Consider the following 7,569-nt stretch of genomic DNA (forward strand, 5'->3'; position numbering starts at 1 on the left):
TTCTCAAGGTGGAGGCTTTGAGCTAATGAGAACAGGCCATCAGGGAAGTAACACCACCCTTACTACCATAATACCCCCAGCAAGTGGATACTCTGTACCCTTTCTGAGAGACAGCTCCGGATTGGGACAGGCTTTGGCCCCCGCAACGTGATTTGGACCGAAATCCAGTAGTCAAGGTGACTTTCTTTCTCTTGATTGTTGTTTTGTGTTATTTAGCCGGGGAATCTTTGTTTACAATTTTATGATAGTCTAATTAACACCCAACTAGTGGACAAATGCAAATCCTACAGTTTAATTGGCTTGGCTAGCCCTTGCGGGCTACGAATCTAATTCTTAATAATGCTCATTATTGTCAAGTCAAGCTTTGTTTTCTATTAAAATATCACCTGGGCTCTGAATATTGAAATGATATGGAATGTAATGTAAAAGATTGGCATTTTGTAGGTGGGGAAAATACACCTAAACTTAGTGGGGGAGGGGGTATCGTTGGAAAGGTATTTGCTGTTAAGCTGCAGTTTACTCAACTCATGAAAATATTACCCTTAAAAGAAGTACTGTTGATATTGCCCAAGACCTGTTTACTGGGTACATGTAGCTGTCATTCAGAAGCATTTTTTTTTTACTTTATATACATTTACATACTGTTGTAGACCAATAAACATTAGGGTCACATATTATTTCCTGATTTCTTGTATGTTTTGAGCATGGAACTGGACTGGGAAGTGAAGGACTACTATAGTTGGTAAATAACTACATGTACTTGAAGTGGGTTGTATGAGAAAAGTCAGTACTGTATTAGCTTGAAGTATAATTTATGAAATGTTTGCATAATACATGAAGGTAACATGTTTGTACTGGTATTAACAGGAAACATTAGAATCTGCAGATGCAGTTCTGATTGACTGTCTCAACTGTGGGAAAAAAGTAGCACTGAGTGAGTGGCATGCACATGACAGCAAGTGTGAAGGGGGTGCCAGTTGTTCTGGGTCGTTTGAGGACAGTTGTATCCATGATGGTTCTGCTGAAATCAATGGTGAAAGCTTTAAAAGTCCAAGTTTATTAAACAGAGGTAAGAAATGTCACAGTGAAAATTGATCATACACATACCTACAACTTGCAAAGGAAATTTCTGATATTTTGTTATAGGATGCCTGGTAGAAACTCTGAGGGAAATGTTTCCAGGAGAAACTGAAGAGGATCTATTAATAACTCTTACCAAGAATAACTTTGACCTGGAGATATCAGTAAATTAACTTTTGTGCTGTAAAGCAGGTGACAGTACTTTAACAAAGTCAAGGTGACATAAGTTAGGAAAAAAAGCTCCTGAATGATGAAATCGTTACCACATCATGCACTGCACTAGTGGAAGGGAGGTGGAACTTGAGAAGCTTATCACAGATGAAAAAGTTATACATGATATTGTTACATTTCGTTCTTTACAATCAAGAAGAGAACAACTGAGTTAATGTTCACATAGCTATTGTCTCAATCCGTATGACTATTTGCTATGACTACTACATATTTCACAGATAATTATGTGGCTAGCCTTACATACGTATGTTTCATCCCTGCCAAGGGACTCATCAGAGACCTTTCGGCTAACTCGTCAAACATCGCGTTTGAAGTCCCACTAGCATCAAAATGATGGTGGCAATCTCGCCTTACATCACATAAGGATTCCCAATTGCATAATTGATTATGCCATTGGGAATCCTTATGTGATATAAGGCCAGATTGCCACCATCATTTTGATGCTAGCAGGACTTCAAACGGGATGTTTGACGAGTTATCCGAAAGGTCTCTGATGAGTCCCTTGGCAGGGATGAAACATACATATGTAAGGCTAGCCACATAATTATCTGTGAAATTCTTACACTTTTTTCAAGTTACTACTACATATGTTTAAAAAGATGTGCCTGTCTTTTCGTTCATAAATTTTGTATACATTGCTTGGTAGGTGTCAACAATTCCATTCATGTTGAGTCTGACCTGGCGTCTGACAAAGAGATGGCAGAAAGTCCATTCATCATCAGTGCAACTTCCACATCACCAACTCTTAAACCTCAATTTTCCACTTTGTCTGAACTATTACAGGACCATAAACTTTCATTAAAACTTGTTGAAGGTAATGTAAAGCGAATCACTGTTAAGAGGGATGAATTCTGGAAAGAATCTATTGTTACTTTCAAGAATCCAGAATTTGATTATACAGCCACCCCAAGAATAGCATTTGAAGGTGAACCTGGTGTCGATGCTGGGGGCCTGAGGAGAGAGTATGGAGCCCTGTTATGCCAGGCAATATTTTCATCAACAGCCAATCTTTTTGAAGGTCCACAGGATAGGAAATTACCAATCTACTCAATTGATGGCATTCAATCAAGACTCTTTCAACTTGCTGGCAGTATGGTAGCTTATCTTATCATACATCTTGATGCAAGTATTCCATGCCTTAGTCCTACAGTTTACAAGTACATTGAGACTGGATCAATTTCTCCTGAATTCTGCTGAATTGATGATGGTGTTGACTTGGAGCTTAGGGAGTTGATAGTTCAGTGAAAAACAAATAATGTACACATATAGTTCATTAGCAATATTATTCATTATTCAACTGAAATACAATCCATGTGCAGTGCCTTACAAGGTAATAGACCTTTTTCATGATACGGTTGCCATTTTGATTTCTTTTGTTTTGAATGACATTATGAAATGGTAGCTCCAGGTGGAAACATAATATGTATTTGCCCCCAGGGTGTCCCATAACAGTTATTTAAAACTATATAAATCAACATGACCACCATATTGGTAAAAAAGGTCTTGTACCTTGTCATGTACCATACATGTTTGGTGTGAATTTTTTCAATGAATAGGTTTTATACCATAAAGAGATAAGGAGGTTGCCATGCCAAAGATTTTCTTGCCAAAGATAAATTAGCCTGTCCCCTCAGGCAGCTATGCCTTGCTTTTCTTAGTTCCAGTCTTCAAGATGTCATTGACCATCGTCTATGCGCGGGCCTCAAAACAAGCTTATTGTATAACAATTTGTACTCTTTAAACCATGTTGCCTGATGAGGAAACCAGTCTGCCTATTTCTCAAACGAGTGATAAGATCATGAGCTGTTGAACTATGCTTGCAATGGGGAGAGGAATCTGGACAACTGATTGTATGTGGAAATGAGATTGGGCCGGGAATTGAACCCGGGTCTCCAGATTACGAGTTGGATGCCTTAACCACTCGGTCACCACCGAACCAACCACGCTGGCAACAGTTCAGTTTTCCAGATTCCTCTCCCCACCCTTCATGAATAAATATATAACGATGTGCCAGATTGATATCCTCATGGACTATTAGAGTGCTCAATAGTTAAAATAGAGCAGAATACAAGTGGACAGATGCAACTGGATGAAGTGGTCTTGAACATTTTATTGCTCCTCAGAGTTTCATGCTTTTTTCCTGATGATTGTTCACAAGAAGTGTGAAACTCTGAGAAGCAATAAATGTTAAAGACCACTTAATCCAGCTCCATCTGTCCACTCGTATGTATATATATAATTTATAGGCTTACTGATCATAAAAGCTGTATATTAACTACTTTCGAAAGCTCTCTTATGTATTTCACGACTTCCAGGTGAATGCTGCTACCAGTGATGATGACATTCTACAGATACAGAATGATCACGAATTTCTTGGGAATGCATTGGTTACTGCTGGGTGGTTGCAACCGCTGACAATGAAAAACAAAGACCTTGCCATGCAAGCTCTGATTGTTCACGATGCCCTCACAAAGAGAAAAGAGCCTTTGAACCAGTTTTGCAAGGGACTGAAAACACTTGGCATTCACGATCTTATAAAATCCCAGCCTGACCTAATGCAGGCTTACTTCCTGAGTAGTGCACAAGTTCCTTTCACAAGTCAAGACTTGATTAACTGCCTTGACATTGATGTGGAAGATAAGGACAGGAAGGCCAAACAGTTCCTGGAGCAAGCTACAAGGAATTTGGAGAAGGGTTGGTCAATTTTGGATCAATAATGATTTATACTGTTGTTGTTTGAGCATTATTGCTTTATTGATTCTAGGTGTCAAAATGAGAAGCTGTTTATTTCCAACACCTCGCTTTGTGTTTCTCTGTTTTCTCGTGTTTCAGAACAAGGAAATACTGGACTGTCAAAATTCCTTCACTTCATGACTTCTCTGGGTAGGATTCCCCCACTAGGCCTCAAGCGCAAAATTGAAGTTGAATTCTCTAACAGCACAAGCCCAACTTTCTTTGCAGAAACTTGTGGCTTCGTTTTAAGGGTGCCAACTGTACATGAAACCTTTGAAACCTTTCAAGAGAAGTTTTTAGAAGCCACCGAGAATTACCTCGGCTATGGCTTTATCTGATTTTTCATAGTTCATTCATTTGTTCCGCGAACATCCCATAGCAGTTTGCTGTACATGATGTCGGTTATTAACGTTGTGTTTTTCTCGATTAATTTTAAGAATAATTGGAAAAGTGAGAACCTTGCTTTAGTGTTTTACTACAGTTTTGTTTGTGTTAACATTTACTAAACTATTCCATGCTTTAATCAGAGGCATGAATAGGAATTTTTGAAGGGACGTTGCAGTTGAGGTTGTCGTTGCCTTTGCTAAAACTCCTTATTAAAAATTTTACCACCGATTTCATTCCTTGATTTGTGCCAGTTTTATGTAAAACCTTTAAATGCTTATTGCCACTTGTTGAATAAATGTCAGTGTCTCCAGGTAGATGTCGATGCCATATTCATCGCTGTTGCGCAGGGGGTTGATTATGTTTGTGAGTGATGAGTACTGAGCTGGTTGCAGTGGGTTTCTGGTGTTGGGAACGTCAACTGCAGTTGCATCATCCAAGTTTCCATCTGGTGCAGGACCATCCCAATCAACTCCATAGTGCTCACCTTGAAAAGTATGAAGTGAAGAGCAAATGTTAAAACAGACATCAGGATGGCTGCTTGCCACAAAAGTAACTGTCAAGCAGCTTTTGAAATAAACTGTACTGACTAAGAATGGTAGTAAACTGTTGCTTCCAGGATGCAAATGTTAATTTTATTAAACATTACAGTTAAAAATAGCTTTTTGTTCATAACACTCAAGAAAGTTGGTTCATCAGTTGATCGCCTGTCAAACGGCTATATGTGGCTATACTTTTGGGAAATATGCCGCTTATCTTGGGAACATAATCATTTGCGATGATGTGAAACAAGTCTGTGAATCACCACTTCTGTGCAAAATTAGCCCTCGAAAATTCTAACGTCCTTCCAAGCTTCTTTTCCCTCCCCGCTTTACCCCTTAAAATAAATGAACCCTCCACACCTGGATCCAGAAATCATCAATTCCCCGATTGGAAGCTGAGACACTGCCAGAGATCCATAATTGAAGAGGACTCTTTCCCCTCTCTGTGGAGATAGGAGCCCTGTTATGCCCCTGGGCAAATAGTTGTAGTGTCTGGTTGATTCTTGGAAGATAAACAAAGTGAAGGAAAAATAAATGGAGTTCGTTTGATGGGTCTAGCATTCCACAATATTCCATCGCATAGAAGAGGTTATAGTATAGGTGAAGACACCCACAAAACAGGTCTCGCCAAAGACGTTCGATTCTTTGATTATGTACGCTTCTTCCAGCGATGTGACTACCTCTATCAGGTCCTTGTAAAGGGTGACTGAGCATATAACGAGCAACATCAACGTTCTCACCGCCCTTGTCTGACCGCACTCTTGAGGGTAAACCAAAACTTCCTACTGCTTGAACGAAACAATCGAGTACGGTACTTGCCAGGTTATTTGTGCTGCATTTTAGAAAAACAATCATCCTTGAGAAGCCATCGATTCCCCCATGGATGACTAGTCTCCACCTGAAATTAAGAACAGTAGCGTACAGTAAATTAACGTACCCACCATTTTAAAAACATCTCGTCCTACCTTGTCCTCAGAGATATCCTGAGCATTGGTGTAGGGGCCACGTGACCAAGCCTAGCCAAGAGAATAAGAAATCTCTTTTATAATCTTGGTCTACGCATTATACATGCGGGTTTTCAGGGTTTCTCGCAAGCTTTACTCACTTGGCAAAAAATAATGAAAATACTACATACCTTATTGCCCTACAAGGAACAATGAGGCAATGGATGGTGCTGGGATGAATGATGAAAGTAAAGGTATGAAATAGTATGGCACACAACAAACATAGCCAATGTTATTTATTCACTTACTTATTTATTTATAGTTAATTAACGTGGTATTTTTAAATGAATTTACCTTATCAGCTTATGATTTCCGTCTATATGCCTCAAAGCAAGAGGGCCGCAAACTTGATATCTTCTCCGACGAACAGTTCGCAGCTCAAGGGCTCTCAAAAGTACACCCTCCGGATTAACCCTTCTCATGCATTCTCTGATGTGGTTTTGCTGAATTCGGTGACCAGCATTGAGTAAGAGGCCTGTCATCCTCTTGTAGCCACAATTTGGAAATTCTCTCATTAATCCTTCGACGACACTATCCAAAGCTTCATCATCAATATTTGAATATCTTTGCCTAACAAAAGTTTCATACTCACGAATTCTACGTTTTATAGTGCTTTCGCTGACACCAAGCAGAGATGCGACCTCTCCGGATTTGAACCCCAAGTCTAATAAAAACGTGAGCTGATCCTTTGAAATAACAAAGCGTGGTCTTCCTCGTTCGCTAGTAGCTGTTATGTCCGCTTGAAACGAGGAAACGTTTTGACTAAAACCCTCGTCTTCACTTTCTCTTAGTAGTTCTGTCGCTTCTTGAATGAGGGCCATTACAGCTTCTCCGGAGGGGATATTGTCACAATAACGCACAGCAGCATTATACAACCAGTCGAGGCGGAACTGTGCAAAATCGCTCAGACAAGTATTTCGTTCAATCAAACCGATTATATCACTTACATGCCTGCTCAGTTCGAGAGTAATCGACTCGTCCGCCATGTTTGATCTCTCGGTATAATTAGAATAAGTTATAGAAAGGGCGGGAAATTTCCTCGTCCCAGGACTGCCCGTCAGTTTCTTCTCGCGAGGTTCCAGTCCGCTTGCCGAACATAATTTGAGGAAGTCACATTGCGAACATAATTCCATAGAGCGGGACAAAATTCGATGTGAATAATAAAAGAAAAAAGTCATAAATCAAGAAGCCTACCAACGTAGTTATCAGCCAAACAAAATTTGGGTGGTTGGTCTAAACTTCCGAACATAATTGAATGGAGCCGAACATAATTCGATCAAACCTTGGAACATAATTCGAAAATCGATAACATAATTTAAAATGCCAAAACATAATTCGGGAACTTAACGAACAAAATTCACTACTATATCATAACAGAATTTGCATTCTAATAATGACCCTTATAACGCTTCATATGATAGATCATCGGACAGGAATTTCATTATTTTCTCGGCTGCACAAAAATATGCGGACGGACAAATCGATAACAATCCCAAGATACTTCAGATGACAACTTGAGTTGAGACCCAAAGGGATATCTATTCATTAGGAACAAAGATCGAAGAACAAACAGCTTTTGCCTGAATTCTGAACGG

At 39.6% G+C, this 7,569-nt stretch overlaps 1 long non-coding RNA gene across 1 annotated transcript; it reads left to right on the forward strand.

Annotated features, from left to right (window-relative positions):
• Positions 1–3,973, forward strand: LOC137978605 (uncharacterized). The gene is made up of 5 exons (XR_011118195.1): positions 1–176; positions 868–1,069; positions 1,147–1,272; positions 1,958–2,125; positions 3,627–3,973. It is a non-coding gene; the product is annotated as an uncharacterized lncRNA (long non-coding RNA).
• Positions 3,974–7,569: the final 3,596 nt, after the last annotated feature.

The sequence above is a fragment of the Montipora foliosa genome, chromosome 1 (genome assembly GCF_036669935.1).
Source record: "Montipora foliosa isolate CH-2021 chromosome 1, ASM3666993v2, whole genome shotgun sequence".
NCBI classification, from domain to species: domain Eukaryota; kingdom Metazoa; phylum Cnidaria; class Anthozoa; order Scleractinia; family Acroporidae; genus Montipora; species Montipora foliosa.